The sequence below is a fragment of the Hirundo rustica genome, chromosome 5, assembly GCF_015227805.2.
Source record: "Hirundo rustica isolate bHirRus1 chromosome 5, bHirRus1.pri.v3, whole genome shotgun sequence".
Classification (NCBI taxonomy): domain Eukaryota; kingdom Metazoa; phylum Chordata; class Aves; order Passeriformes; family Hirundinidae; genus Hirundo; species Hirundo rustica.
The window spans coordinates 21,612,440-21,629,621 of NC_053454.1; positions in this window are offsets into that span (position 1 = coordinate 21,612,440).

Sequence of the window (17,182 nt, forward strand, 5' to 3'; positions counted from 1 at the left end):
AATAGGAATTCATTGTATTTCTCTTGCTAAGGCTAATTGACCTTTTTGGGCTTGGGGTTTTTGTTTGGTTGGGTTTTTAAACAACAATGAAAAGTATCACTTCTTGAATCTCTGATTTTATTTTTGTTTAGATAGCATCCCATTTTTAGACTGTCTTAATGTCTGATAAGTGTGTGGGTTTCTGCAGATAGAATTTGACAGTGAGGCCAGCAGATGAAAATATCTGATTCTCATTTAGTTGTTCTGTCTCATCTGAGCATCTTTGGAGATCTCAAGGAGATAATTCACAGCTTTCAGTACAGTTGAAAACTGCCAGGTTTATTTCCACAGACCTTTGCTATAATTTTGTTTCACAGATGACTTTATGCTTCTGAAATACATTTTTCCTTCTTTGTCTTCGGATCCTATGTTCCATAATTCAATTCAAATTTTTGATTGTCTAGTTAATCTTTTTAGTGATATCTGAGTGCTTAAGAAATGATCCATCAGACATCCAGGTTACCACAAAACTTGTACACCCATAACTTTTGCATAAGTATGATACTACATAAAATCCAGACTATAAAGTATTCAATGTATGTTACATGAAAAGTAATGATTAAGAAAACAAGTAAATCACTATGACACTGTTTACAGTACTTCATAAAAACCCCAAATTAATACCTTCTATAGAATTCTAAAGACCTGAAATCTTGAAGAATCTTACCCTGGTTGCAACATCAGCCCTTCCACTGCTAAATGTGCCATAGCATATGAGGAAAAAAAAGAAAAAAAGTGAAGGTATTGCACTCAACACCATGGAAGAGTTCCTGCGCTCCAGCAACGTACTAAGGTCATACATCTTACAAACCCTGCTGTCTCCTGTGGATTTAGTTAACAACAGAAGTTTCTTTGGGTTTAACTGCCAGATATATGAAATACACTTCAATTACAGGATTTTTTTTACCTTATTCTACAATGGTGACTTCAGAAGGAATTATTATTTCTAATTTATCTGTCTTGTAGAGACAAGTCAGAAGTACTAAAATGTAAAACTCTTTTGTCAGCTGAACAGATGTACTAAACACTTGTCATTTGCGAATGTTAAAAGAGCAACAATTATAAAGAGATAATTACTTCTAATACATGTCAAAGCAGAATAATTCTTTTTTTTGTTCAGTAATTTTCTTGTGTGGTTTGATTGCTTTACACCAGTTATGAACTTCTAGCACTACTCTTCTATGGAAGAAGAATGACTAATGTATTGCTACACCTTTTTGAACTCCAAGAACCCATAGTTCCTGTTACTCCTTTATTATATCCTTCTATCAAAATGCAGAGAGTTTATGTCCTTTGAACAGAAAAATACTTGGTAAAATATTCCTAATAAAGTGCAAATGCTGAGGATCCAGTGAACCTTAAGTTAGAAGTTCATTCCCTTTAATTTTTCTGGAATAGATATACTTTGCAACAAGAGGACAATTTTCTTAGTAGACCATGTTTCTTTTATTCTCCTAATGATTTAACAGTCTTTAGAGGTTTTTGTTGTCATTGATGTTGCATTTTTAAGAAAAGTGATGTGGAAAACTTTCTTCAAAAATAGAAAGAGTATTTTCCATTTGATTATTAGAAAAATAAAGATTAATAGATTGTCACTGTTATAATAAAGAAATTAAGCATATTTTCATCTTGTGGAAAAATAACATAAGTGACAAAAATAATGTGACAATATAAAAACTATAAAGATAGTCAAGAACTATCCTTGAGTTCCCATATAGAAATGATTCTTTCATTCTATTCCTTTTCCTTAAATCACCTACAGGCTATTCTAATTCTGGGAGATGCAGCATACAATGCTGAATCCTGACTTTGTTCCTATTGAAATACAGTAAGAAAGAAAATCACATCATCCAAGCTAAGGTGCCCAAAATATGTGAAGATATTTAAATCCTGAAAATAATAATAGTAGTTGTGCTTGAGCAAAGAAACAATATTGTATATTTTGCAAGCACTCTTCAGAATTCTGGTAAAAAGAGCAGGAGCTTATCAGCCAGAGAGGTTATAAACAAACTGCAGCTCAGGTTAAGATGTCCTTCAATAAGGAATGCATAACAAGCCATTTCCTAGAGAAGCATTCAGTAAGTCAAAAAAGTAAGCATTACTATAACTGATATTTTTAAACACTGCCTCTGAGGGTCAAAAGTGAATCTCATATCCTGCTACCTTCAAGAAAAAATCAAGCACTGGTAACACATTTCCAGTGTTCCAGAATCTTGCACAGGCTGTCTTCCTTACCTGCTGCAGGCTGATTATCTCTGCTCTCTTCTGGAAAAGTAAGAAATAAAGGTGCTTGTGATTTATCAAGATCTGTCTAAAAGAACAGACCAAATATTATCAACGTTGATGAATAAATAGCATTTGAGGCCTCAAATGAAACTGCAGCCTCTTCATTCCCAGCCTGTGTAAACAGACCTTCCATCTTCTTATAGCCATAAAAAAAATCAAAATAATAATACACTTTAAGAAAAGGTAAAAAGAAAAAGGTGACAAACATACTTGCCACTTACAGGGGGAAAAAAATGAAAATATATTGAACAGGAAATTAATTCTAATCCCTGGACAAATACTGTTATGTATTATTTTCTTCTATTCCACAAATGAAATACTGTTCCTATAATTTGTATAATGATTTCTATCAGACCCATGAAAACAAAACCAAATCTGTGCAAGCTGTACTTGCAGGGTGATGGCAAACCTCTGATTCCACACTAATCTGCACACAGATAAAAATCCCTGTGCATGCATATTTGAAATAATGGAGGAAGGCTGAAATCACCTGAGGAAAGTTGTGCTCTCTCATTTGTTTTTTGCAGAATGAGGATTAATCTCTTTTCCATGTAATGCCAGAAGCTAGCTGATTGCATTACAGGAGGATTCCCCCCCTCTTCTTGCTCACCTTTGAGAAAAAACTTTAAATGAAACACTGGAGATTGCCTATATCTAGAGGCAGATCACAATGCATGGTTATGCTGGGGGGTTTAGGATCTCTAGGTCGTTACTGAATTTTCTTGATCATTTAAAATCTTAGTCTGGATTTTTTTTTCCTCTCTCTCAGAAAAAAAGGGATTTGAAAATCTGTCCTGGCCAAACATGGCACACAGTCAACTCAGCATGTGATCCTATGGTAACCCATTTCATTTTCTTTCTCTTCCCTGTTCCCATTATAGTGCTACTTTAGGTTAAGCAGCACTAGTCTTTGCTTTACCATTTAGTGGGGTCAGTGTGGGACCTCAAGTGTGAGTGTCAGGGAAGATAAAGATATTCTGTTTTGTATTTGGAGTTTTGTTTGTTTTGTATAGGGGTTTTTTTGCATGAGTAATTTTAGGAGGCTGGAGACAGTGTTTCAGCTGTCCCCTTCTACAGTTCTACCGCCATGTGCTGAGGTATTTAAAGAATCCCCAAGATTTAACTGGTTTAGGAACAGTAAAATGATTGTATTTGACTTGAATAGCTCTCCTTCTATAAGAGAGCAACTTTAGCATTACTGTAATGCTGAATTCACCTTTCAGTATACATCATTAGTGATTTTTCTGCCACCACCATCACCCCCACCTCCATGCCATGCATTTCTACATACTAAGACTTAAATTTCTGGGTAAAGCCACAATGAAACAAATTATACCAAAAATATACACTTCTAAATATAAAGGCTATCCATAGATAAAGTTACAAACTTAAACACTGACTGTAAAAAACAAGTAACTCTATCATTCCAATTTTATAAGGTGAAAGGACTTACAGAGCATAGTTGTCTGTCTCAAAACACTGTTAGAGCCATAGAAGGAACTTTCCATAATTAAACCACCACAGTGAGTATTTGAAATAAGCACAAGAGGAAGGTGCTAATACCTGGCCTAGCAGAGGTAAGGTCTGGTTAAAACATGCTGGTTAATGCAGGTTAATGTGGCTAACTATGGAAGAGGAAGTAACTGTTTATACACATGCAACCCCAAATTATAGGAACATCTGCAACCACCTTGTGGATACTTGGAACCTAGACTGTATGAAGGTGACAACTCAAAATAACTTTAAGTAAAATCCATATTATTGACTTTGGCATATGGTTTCATTTGCACATTCATTTGAACAGAGACAGCTCTCACTAATCAGATTGTAACATGTGATCAATTTGAATAGATGGGAGAAGATAACCAAATTCTAATTATAATAAAATAAGTCAACACTGCATTGAAATGTCTAATGCTTAGATGTTCTTTTTACAACACATACATAGTAAAAACATACTACTTGGATACAGTTTTAAATTTATTTTCCTTGGGCTTAAGAGAAGGAAAAGGGACAAAATTAAATACAACAAGTAGACAATCCATAAAATACACTAAGCTCATCAATTCTTCACGAAAAATACTGGGAAATGGCTAAGTTAACTTTGCAGAACAGCTGCTTAGCATTCACAATACACAGTAACATTAATACTATGAATGTGTCACAAAAGCTCAGAATATGTTTATTTGGGTTAAAAGAAAGTAATTTGTAAAATTAGTTCTGAAAAGAAAGCTGTTCAAAAAATCTTTGAGAAGCTTCAACCCAGCTCTAATGGATATCTAATCCTAAATAAGAGAAATTTGTTTACCAGCCAATTTTCAGTGCAGTTTTCATGAAGTCAGTGTATTGCTTGAGGTATACTCCACTGTTAACATCACCATGTCTGCTGTCCCAGATCCGTGAACACAGCTTCATCCACAAAGGGAAAACTACAATCCCAATATCAGCTGTTTTACCACTTGCGTGTGTGAATGTTTTGTCCTTTTGTTTTCCTTCAGTCTGTTGTTATGGAACAAGGTTTAGAAAAAGGCTCAGCAACATAACAAAACCTTGAGCTTTCAGCAGAGCTATAGGCTAAAATACTTACCAGCTCAACCAGTGCAGGGAGTAGGGAACTGGTTGTTGCAGGGTGCTGATAACCTAATTCTTCTGTGTAGCAAGAGAGTCCTTGGTTCCAGGTTGATTCTGGGAAGGAGAAATGGAGTTACTCCATTTGCAATTCTGTCACGTTGATCAAGACTAGCAGAAGAGGTGGGCAGAGTCATGTAAAATCAACCATTTACATGTGGCAGGAAGAGGGAGAAAATACTACAGCAGATGATCTTGATTCTTCTTGAGCAAAGTCAGAACGTGGAGTGTAGCATAAGATGCATCATCATAAGATGATGGCAAGAAAGGTATTTAGCAGAAAATCTGAGCCTGGGAAACTCATGCTTGTGACTGAAAACCTGTGACATTTCTTAATCTTGACACTAGAAACTAAATTTTCCAGTAAAATCACAAAAGAGTATCCATATTTTTCTCCAAAGTAATTAAACGCTCTCTCTTTTGCATATTTGCATAGTTCATAAAAGCATCTATTTCTTCTAATATCTTCATCTGAGTCCATTCCTTTTGACAGTTATCACGCTGTTTTGAGAACTTCTTTTTTTCCTTTTATAATTCCAAAGTTCACTGTGTTGTATTTCTATTGAGAGAGCTACTTTTTTTTCTGTGAATTTTACCTTCTGTGCTGACAGACCTCCAAAGCCAGAGCAAAGGCAATAAAGCAACGCCTGCCAGAGGAACTGGCTATCATTTGCATAGGAAACTTTCTCTCACCAGAAGCTGTCAGTCTGCTGTGAAAACATGACTGATTTCTCATCACTAAAACTATGAAATATGAATCTTCATGCATCAAGTTTACAGAAAGTTTATGTTTCTTACAAATTCTTTCATTTCAGTTTTTAACCTAATAATCCAAGAATTCTCAATTTTTTCTCTCATGTTTTTAAAATTCCTGTTAGGTCTGTTAATGCTTTTTTTCCCCTCACTACTAGCTAAGAAAGCACTAGATTCATGGAAAAGTTCACAACTACATTCTGTAGCTACTACCTTTTTCATTTTATGTTGATATATACTAATATTTTGTATTTTTGAGCAAGGGTGTATATAAAAGAGAAGTTTATTATTCTTACTACAACGCCAAAGATGATTTGCTGGAATTCATATGAACAATTCAATTTCCATATGAGTCATCTTATATTTTTCCAGAACTGCGCAACTGAACTTACATTCATGTTTTGTCATCTGCAGAATTCCTTCCCTTTTCCCATTGTCTCTGCCACTAAATTCAGAAGTAACTATATATATCAGAGTGATCAGTGAAGAAAAATGGGACAATTTTCAAAGACTTCTTTTCCATGACTGCTGATCCAAAAGAGTTTTAGAGTGATAATATTTTATAAATAAAGGCAAGGCTATATATAAAGAGACTATTTTCTCAATTCCACAGCACTAGGCAGGAAAAGCATGGACTGCATTCATATGGACAGTACACTACATGGAAAAACTAGACTTCAATTTCAAATAATATAATTTCTCTAAATATCATTAAGTAGCTGCAATCTGCTATCTGCATCCAGGAAAATTTTCTGCTCAGTAAATCATTTTCTAAAAAAAATGTTTTTAATTTTTAGCAAACCTAAAAAAAATAGAAAACCACATGGTATTGCAGGCTGTCCTGAAAAATAAAAAAAATGAACATGATGTTGAATTCTTTTGCTAGTCTCAAGGAAGAGCACTCAGCAGAATCAATCAATACAACCAAAATGTGCATTTATAAAAACTACAAAAATACTTCCATGCCCATGACAGGAGGTGATTCAACTAGCTGTCTGGCAGTAAAGGTTGTTTACCAGGTTTTGGATTCCTAATTGGGTGCCTAGCTCGCTAAGTAGCAGCTGGTCTTTAATTAGTTGAAAAATTATTATCACTAAAAGTTGCCATAAAAAGAAAGAGAACAATATAATTAAAGTGTTATAATCCATATGGTGGGATATGTATCTTGACTTGTCAGTAGCTGTTTTTCCTCTCTTTTCCACTCAACATTAATAACAAAAAACTGTTCATTTGCCAAAAAGTTCTCGTTTTCTAATTTGAATTGAAAGTAACATTAAATTGGAAGCGTGCTGAAATACTGTACATAGTGTAATGTTTCTCTTTGACTGTGAAGTTATCCAAGAAGTTATTTTCCACAGGGGTGAGTTAGGATTGATGAGTCACCCTTGCCAGCACACCTAATCATGGTAGGACATCATTATCTCACCTTCATTCATTATTTACAAAGTAAAACTAGATGAAAATCTCTTTGCATGTAAGACTTAGCGAAACACAAATTTTGTGCCTGTGATGTATTAAATATGACCATAGCCTGAATGCATGTTACAATCTGCAACTGGAAATTTGCACTATAATTGCCTCAAAATATTTTATACACCACTTTCTCTGGTGGTTTACAGACCTTCTCTGAATTTCACGATTATTTGCCTAATGCACGTGGAATGATGAGACTACATGTGAAGCAATATAGTGTTAATATAAATAATGTTTAGGCATATTTTTTCTATAATATTTTAAACACCTGCGCTATCAGTTTTAAATTTATAGAGTACACTGTTTTAATACTTACTGTACTTACTGATTTTGTCAAGGGGAAATGGAGTAGGAGAATATTACTTAGTTTTATAATAGCTGAATCACCTCCAGTTCAAAGCCTAGCAGAAAAAAATTGTCCATTAACTATCCACTATAACTGAGTGGAGAAACTCAGTTGAGAAAGGTATTTCCTTGCAATAGTGGTGCAGCCATGTGCTATGGAAAATGGATAAATTCTACATTGCTCATATTAGCAATGGATGACCTCCACTTACCTGCATCTGTAATTGTTTAAGCAAGAGCAGAGAAATCTAGGAAATAAAATCATCTTCTGCTCTACAGGAGCAGGTTGCCAGTATTCCATGTCTAAATAATTTTTCTTAGCTGAAGGTAAGATCACAGCATTCAATATAAAAGAAAGGAACCGTTTGAAAGCCTAAATTTCCAAGTGACTCAATTATCCTAACTATCTTTTGAGAGAATTGAGAAAATATGTTTTAAAATAGCCCTTCTCCATAAAATAAATTAGTTCTTGGGAGTAACTACATACAGTGGAAACAGCATTTCAGAATTTTACATAAGTCTTTCTTAAAGGTTATGAATTTGCAGACAAAGTGGAAAATATACATCAGATAAGCAGCACAGAGCAACATGCATAATCTTCAGTCCCTCACTGTAATGCCTTCCAAAACCTGTCATTATTTTTTCCCTGCTGAAGTTGTGTTTTCTATCTAGATTGCTCCACATACAGATCTCACTCATATTAGGTCACTGCGAGGCACCACAAGAGATGAATGTGCTGTAAGGCAACTATAATAAAGTAAAAAATTGGTATCATTATTCCATCTTCAAATACTTATCACCAGGTCTCCAAATTACATTGCAGGGATTAAGAAAAAAAGGTTTACTAATAATTCCATTCCATTTTTCTCTTGACCTGATTTTAATAGGATGCTAGTAACTTTCCGTAAGTTAAGATACAATTTTTTTTACTGTTGTTGACCTTGAATTTAACACTTATATGTACATGAAAAACATGATTTCACTTTGATACATGGGGCAGATATTGGACTTTCATTTAGATTTAAGGTTTGATCTTTGCCAATTAAACTTTTTGAAGAAAACAGCTTAAAAATGCAAATTTTTAGAAAATTACTTAAATATTTTTATTAAACTTTAAATATTAATTTTTAATTAAGACTATTGAAATAATACTGTGTTCAATGACTGATTAGTTGTTCTTTTATAAAACTTGAAGACATGACTTAACACTCATGAAGAACTAAGACAAAATTATTTTAGAATGTTTCAGAAACAACCACTCCTTTTTGCAGATAGAGGAATTTGTGTGAGGGTGGTAGTGTTTGACTTAATATATTTAGTACTTCTCCATTACTGCATTAATGATGGTTAACATTTTTTTTCTATCTCCCTGTCACCCACAAATCAACAAAAATCTCTATACCATGAAAAACATGGGTTGCATTCTTGACTCATTTGATGGTGAAGAATTTCAAGAAACTATAAAAAGTGAAGACACCTTTCCCTCATTTCTGCATTGCTGTTTTAAAAATATCACTGCTAGTGTTTGACGCCCATAATGTTCCCACCAATGTTTTGGTAACTGAGGTGTGTGACCATTTCCCAGTCTGTGTAGAACATAAATCTGACACTAGAAATGCATCAGTGGGGCTGAAAGAACCTCTCTCACGGTAATTCTAGGAAGCATGGGAAGGAGGAGCCTGAAGAAAGGGTAAAATGGAGCCAGTAGTAAAGGTCAGGTTGGCATTCCTGGACAATGCAATCCCCCTGGCTTCAAGAGCACACCTGCTATCAGCTTAACCATGACGCAACAACAGCAGCTTCAAATATATATTTAATATACACATGCATAACAACTTACAGCAGCAGAAGGGGAAGGGGCATTAGAATTAGAGAAATAATTGATGAACTGCAAAGACAAGTGCCATGACTAAATATTTTCATTCAAAATGTGCACATACGAGCACAAAAGTGTATATGTCACCAGTCTGATAGACAATTGTTTTCTTCAAATTTATAACAGACATGCAATAGTGGACTGCCATTTATTTACACTTACAGACAACTTTGTTGTAGTCAGGACCCCATAAGTTTTCCTCCAATTAAACTGAATCCATATTTATTTAAGTTTTTCTCTACTTTAAAATTAATTTTTATTTGAATTTGCATGGAAAAATATACAAAAATCGGGCATCCTAGCTGCCAGATTGCTGCATGGACCTAGATTTAACCTTCATGTAATTTCCAGTGGCAGTTGATAAATGAAGAGATGAAAAAAGATGAAAAGATGAAAAATTCTGGTAGAGAATTCTGATGAGCAAGCCCGTTCTAACTTCAGTCAGAAAAAATGAAAACTCTATTTGAGTTCCATGAAATAGACTGTTTATTATAAGCAGCAGCTGGAAAAGAGCTTATTAAAAATGTAACTGTTAAAAGATTACACTCTTTTGGTATCTATTTTCTGCGAGGGCTGAGACTCCCTGACCTGTCTCACGGAAAGTTCTTTAAACTCTGTAAAGCTTACAAGGGAAGTAGGATTAAATACAAAATAAGAGGCAGCAAAATAATAAAGTGAGAAAATTATTTCTTTAATCACAGTTATCAAATACTATAATACTAAGAATTCTTCATTGCAGAGTAGAGACTGGTACAAAAGATTATAAAAATAAAAAGAAATTTTTGATTCTCTAACCTAAAACAAATTTCTGGCTAGTGAACCTGATATTTAACTTTCTGGAAAATCAGCCCATACTTAAAATTGGGAAAAAAAATTACACCTATTGAGGTAGAGTCCCTCAATATAATTTTGACAAGCTATGAAACTTAAAATTTGTATGTCATAATTTCACTAGACATTACAAGTGTGACAACTTTTGTCTTTATAAGTAGTCACAAAGACCATCTGCAAGACATTTAGGTATTGAGAACATAATCAGTATAGAGATGTATATTTGTAAAACAGTCTAACACATATCAGTTGAAAATTCTGCAATCAATTATTCATTACACTGGTCTGGTATGGAAAAACTACAAAAAAAGAACCTACTTGGTCTCTTTGCTTTGTAAATTTTTTTCATTGTTTCTGGGTTTTAAGCTTCGATGAGGTGAGATGCCTGGTAGATTTTTCCCTCACAGCTCCAAGTTAATGTAAAGTTGTGAGATCTAGAGACCACAAGGGGTAAAAAATAAGCAACCTAAAATAGGTCTCTTACATTATTCGGCACCTGGTACATAAGCACACAATATTTACAAGATTCATTTCACATGCACATTAATTATGGAAAATTAGAGACACCAAGAGAGGGCCATTAAGTGTCAATTAGACACTAAGAACAAGAATGCTGGCAGTGCTAGTAATGAGAAACCTAGATTACTTCCAAAGGGAAGGCAGTTAATTAATATTTTGCTTCTCAACAGTTCAATTATGCCTAATGTGCTGGACATTACTCTTTTGGGGCCTGAATCAAATTGTAGATCAGAGTGAGATAATCTTGTTTCTTGAAGATGCAGATGCAGCTTCCTGGGGAACTTCTATTGCTGTCAAACCAGTTGATCACCTTATTCTGAGACCTCTTTAAAGCAACACATCTCCTTCACCGGTAAATATTTAGGGCAACACCACATAAATTGATCAGAAAGTTTTCTCTTCCACTGGAAACTGGAGCTCCACAATTTAAAATAAAGTGTAAACAAATATCAGAGCACAAGAACAAGCATTTGGCATTAAAAAGGAACATAAAGTGGCAACATGTCTCTCTTCAGTTGTGTAAAATGTATGTCATGCTGAATGGGAGAGGTGTCAGCCTTCAGGGGAAAGTTTTCTCATGGTTCAGTCAACTGTCAATTAAGTTGAGGTAATTTATTGTGAAAGAAATTTAAAAATACTTTTAAAATATAAATCCAGTTTGTTTCTAGAAATCCATGGCAAAAAGTTCTGATTCAGGGAAAGAAAACATTTCCTAGCGTACATATTAGTTCAAAAGTTGTTATTGAAAGCAGATGGTAATATGAACTCTAACTTTTTCATAAACTACAGTTATTGTCTGAAAATTGAATATATAAATAGCAGTGTTCATGAGACTGTTTTACTCAGAATAAAGCCTATATAATTTTGCTTGCACTCAGAATTTTTACTCCTCTTGGCCTACTAGACATTTTATCTTGATAATAAAAATATAGTGGGAGAAAGTAAGTAATTTTTTCAATCCAAGTAGCATATAAACTGGCCTTCTGTTTAAAACCTAATCATAAATATAGCTACAATCTTTCACTGTGCAATTTCTTTTCACAGTTCATTAATTGCAAAGAGATAACTTGATGGTGAGTTTGCAATTTTATGATAGGGTCCTGTATGACCATGAGGGAAGGATCCACTTTTATGCATTCATCTCACTAATGATACATTAGGGAATAGAAAGGTGAATATCAAGAGCTAAGAAGCTGAAAAAAATTACTAAAAGAGGCAATATGCGCCATACTATACTTTTGGAAGCAACAGACCTGTCTTTAATTTTTACTGCTTATTTTTCATCTCTGAACAGCTGACAACAGGCAAGGGTAAAGATTCTCTTCGTAATAACAAGGAGCATGAGTGCACCAGAAAACAAATTGACCATTCTTTAGTTAATAAATTTAAAAAAAAAATATTTAAAGGTGTTGAAAATGGAGGTGCTAGGGTGAAACAGGGTATACACAAAAACATTCCTTAGCTATTCATTGCTTTTGCTTAGTGCAATCAGAAAACAAATGAGTGTTGTGCTTGTCTATTAAAATGTCTGCTTAAGAAGCACAAGCAAAAACTTGAAAGTAAAACTTGAATGCATGTTAGTTGATTTGTAAAATACCTTTGAATCACTTTTTAATTGCAGTAAAAGTTTTACTATGAAAACCAAAGTGATAGAAGAGCATCATCAAAAAAGGTTGCCAAAAGATAATAAATGAGATGATTTAACATTTTCTGGCTTGTTACACACCTTCAAACACACCAGGTTATGTCTACATAGATCCAATATCTGACTGTATGACATACCTGATTAGCCAAAAAACTCCCAAATTACATCAAACCTCCAGTATCTGTGAGGCTGGAAGTTCTATTTAAGGTAAACATTCAAAAGGAGAATTTGACACAGTTATAGTTAATGAAAATCCGGACAAAAAACTTTTGTTCTTTACAGAACTACAGTGTCCACAAGCTGAGAGAGATTTAAAGAATTTAAATTCTACCACCTTGAACTGCCTCAGGATATCTACCATAACTGAAATAAAAACTTGATGAAACCATGTAGACAACATTCACCTTTGAGGTCCTTAGCAAGACACAGGTGCAACCTCTTGCCATTGAATTCTGACCTCAAGTCAAGTACTTCGAAACATCTGCTTGATCACCATAACCCACCTGATGGAAAAAGAATTCTTCTGAGGCAAATAACATCCATCTACTGCAAAATTGATTTGGATTTCAGCATGGGTGTCCTCCCTCTGTTTTTATTAAATGGCTCTCAAAAATAATTCAATAAAGGAAGCTTTTGCAAACACATTAAAAAGAAAGGTTATCTGTTGTAGGTTGTTTTTGTAATAGAATTTTCAGGATGGATTTCTGGCTGTACATTTTGAATTCTAAGCTAATATCTTTTCTTGAAACCCAAGTAGTCTGAGGAAAGAGCAGATGGCTGCAAGAGACTCAACTGGAGATAAATTAACTGCTAACTTCTGAAACATTAGATTTTCTGTAACGAATTTCTCATCACTGTCCATAACCAATCAAGGTTGCATTATTTAAGTAAACAACATATTCAGGGCTGTTGAACCTCAATAGCAATATTTTATGTAATACTGTCAGGTTATTTTTGCAAACCCCAAGAGTAAATGGCAAAAAAATGTAAACTTGCATTTTATATTAACAGTCATAGGTGAAAAATATGAATTTTTTTCATAACTGACATTAAAAAATATCAATAATCATCACAATATATGCATTTATCCCAGAAATACTATTCAGAAATCACTAAACAAGTTAATGTTCCTATGATGTAGTTAGTATAAAGGAAAGTAAAACTTTTTAAAAGGTCTTTTTTTAAAAAAAATACTTCTAGTACCTTCTTTGTATCAAGATTTATGTTTTGAAAAATAAGCTTTCTAACTTTAGTTACTAACACTGAAAATCCATAGAAAGCTCAAGCTAGTGAGAACTTTTATCTAAAATCTGAAAGAAAAAAACCCAGTGAAAACACATTTGCTATTTAATGAGTAAACCCAGAAACTTTCTTAAACGAACGGTCAGATTTATTGCTATTTCAGAGATGCTTCATATTTGGTTTTCTGTGTTCTGCTTCTTAGAACAGATCTATGCAAACATTTTCAAACCTCATTTACCTGGCCAAGCTGCGCTATGTAAGATCAAGAAGTGACAGAAAGGGAACCAATCCTACTATCTCCAGGTTACGGAAAAAGTGTAGTGTTCCACTCAGTGATTTAACCAAGACTTAAAGACACATTCTCCTACATGGAACATTCTGTAATCTCTCATGAAACCTGATTTCCTCTGGAAGGAAAGCCTGTAAGGATTCTCTCATGTGAAAAATGTTCTACTCGTAACAACCTGGGAAGACCTCAGAATTGTTATAAGCAGTTTAAAATATTTATCATCTAATGAGATTTAACAGTCCCAATATGTAAGATGAGTGAGTAAACAGTGGGAAAAAGAGACACTCTGAAAGCAAACATAAGTGCTGGACACCCATCACAAGTGTAAACTACTAAGGCACAATAAACTACTAATGGCTACAATCTATCTGAAGAAATTATATTTCAATCATGCTGTAATTTAAATAGATATATAAAGCCAAAATAGTCAAATACAAAGAAAATATCTGCTTTTAAATTAAACATATTGTAAATGTGGATGAGGAGAAAACAACGTAATAATACCCATACACAGAGCAAACCTCAACCTGTTAGTTCTTAAACGGTCTGCAGTACTGGACAAACCAATGTTAACTAAATTTTGAAAGAAAATAGTTTATGTAACCAAAGGCATAATTTGCAAGAAACTGTTATTACCAGACACAAGAAATTATTATACGATCATTAAGGAACTGAACTAAAACAATTTTAAAAGGCAAAGAGAGTACATTTGCTTTAATTTTCCTTCTGAGTTGCTGATGACTACAAATATAAGTACATAGAAGATCTTCAGAGGCATTTATAGGAATAGGTTAAAGAACTTTGGAACACCTATTGGCCAGCATCTAAATCTCTCTCTCTTGGTTACTTCAGAGAATTCTCTTTCACTATGTGAAGATCTCATTGTGATCACATTGTCAAGATCTCTATCAGGACTTAATAAAAGGTTAAGGCAACCTTGACATAATGGTCTTGACCATAATAAACATACTATCTGCAAACAGAGGCAAAAAAAAAAAAAAAAAAAAAAAAAAAAAAAAAAAAAAAAAAAAAAAAAAAAAAAGTATTCAGAGACATCATGGGATCTAAACAAAAATCATGGCTAAAGTTTGAACCATGAATTAGACCAGAGTGGAAGTGTGTATAGAAGATACCTTAAAAATTAGGATATTCCAGAGTCTAAGACACAAAACAGGGTCTAGAATAGAAAGAGGCAGGGCTCAAGTTAGGTCAAGGTAGATCAAGTAAAATTCTGAACTGCAGTGAAAGTACAAGTAAGCACGAAGATATAGCTATTTGGCATTACCATCCACATCCTTCTTGCTCATCATTACCACAGATCATCATGAATTTCTAGTGAATGTTGATGGCAAAGCATAACAGAAATATTCTCCTATCGAGGTTCCTCGCTCTCAGGGTCAGATCTTGGCTAGCTCCAGACCCCGATGCGCTACCCCAATAATGGACTCAAGGTAAAAGACAGAGGCGCTCTTTTTCTTCCTTGGGACTACGGTTCTACAGGTTTATTGTAGAACTCCCAGTCCAGGAGGAACAGAAAGAGGAGAAGACCCTTATCGCGGTGATTTTTAAACCCAGACGGAGAGGGGGAGGAGGCAGGGAGAGCAACCACAATCAATGGGAAACAACTTAGGGGGGTGGGCATAGGGAGGGACCGAGCAGAGGATACCAACACCAGAACTTAGAGGGGGGTACAGAACATACCATGTGCAAAATACAACAAAACTATTTTTTGTGTGCAGATATGATAAACCACCCAGTGCAATCTCATAACAAAAATGAACAAACTATTTAGTCCACTACAACATCATTCTCAAAGAAATTTCAGCAAAGACAGTAATTAGATTTTTTTTCCCTTAACTGAGCTGCAGTGATCCCATTTTCAGTGGAGCTACAAGTAAAGCAGTGCAATCTGCAAACTGACTGTGAACCACTGAAAAAAACCTTGTGAGGTTTCCAGCCTTCTTACATAGAACAGTCTAGTCTCAAGAAACAATATGTTTGACAAATACTCCATTTTTTGACATCACAGAGAATGTCTCCAGTGGTTCAGAAGCTAGAATACTGTGCTGAAGAATCCTGAATCTTCCCAGGCAATCTTGCCACAATAGGCTCTGTTTTGCAAGTTAGTACATATTCTTGCAAACAATTCAACTTGGAGTACATTCAATCCATCTATCAAGGTTTCTACTCCGACCATATATGGTTCAGTTTTTCCAGTGTAATTTACTGAACCCACAGATTTCTCTAAAGTAGCCCAAATCAAAATAATTTTTTAGAGCATTCTATTCTCCAAACATGAGTCACTACTTTTTTTTCTTTTTTTTTTTTTTTTTTTCTTTTTTTTTTTTTTTTCCCCCAGTTTCCATTTGGACTCAAGCAGAAGTGAAGCTGTTCTAGTTCAAATTCAAGCAAAGTCTGATAGCTGACTCTCCCACTGAAGCAGGCTGCACTGGAAAACAGGATATAAAAATAAGAGAGGTGATATAACAGGGTAGGCCTATTAACTAAGTGTCATTGCCAGTGAGAGATGCACCCCTTACTTCCTTACTTCTGCAGGCACCAACCCCATCCCCAGCAGAGCATGTAAATTTTTTTCTTGGACTTCTTAATCTGGAATTTGAGCTGTGGAGATGGTGGTAGCCTGGCAGCACTCATAGGAACAAAAACTGTGCCAGCACTGAATCAGGGTAGAGAAAAATCGTAGCAGTTAGATAAAATTCCTGTAACTTTTACTCTCAGATAAATCTGTATCTCCAGAGCAGTCTAAAACTACCCCAATACATGATAGCAAAGGCACCCCAGGGGTGCCGCTGGCAGACAGAGCTGGAGGCATCCTAACAACTTGCCTCAGGCAGAACAGCCCAGAGCTCTTCCAAAGGAAGAAACAAAAATCAACGATATGGCCAAGCCTTCCCCATTAACTGAAGAAATCTTTGGGGCTATCCTTTCCCCACCGGACAGATTCTCAGATAACATTTGCAAAACCCTTTAATGCAAAAATTGCATCTCAACACAAGTCACAGAGTAAAAGTAAGGTCTACATGAACATGCTCTGTAGATCCCAGCTGATGAAATCAACCCCACACTAGAGCAGTCTCTGCTGAGGCAAAAAAACTATTAGTCAAACTGCTCTTTTGAACTGGCATCCCAAAATAGTACCTCAGAAAGAGATCTGTTTTGAAGAAAAAATTCTAAAATAGCAGTCAGTATCCAGTTCAAGTAAAGAAAAAGAAAACAAAGAATCTAGCTCACATTT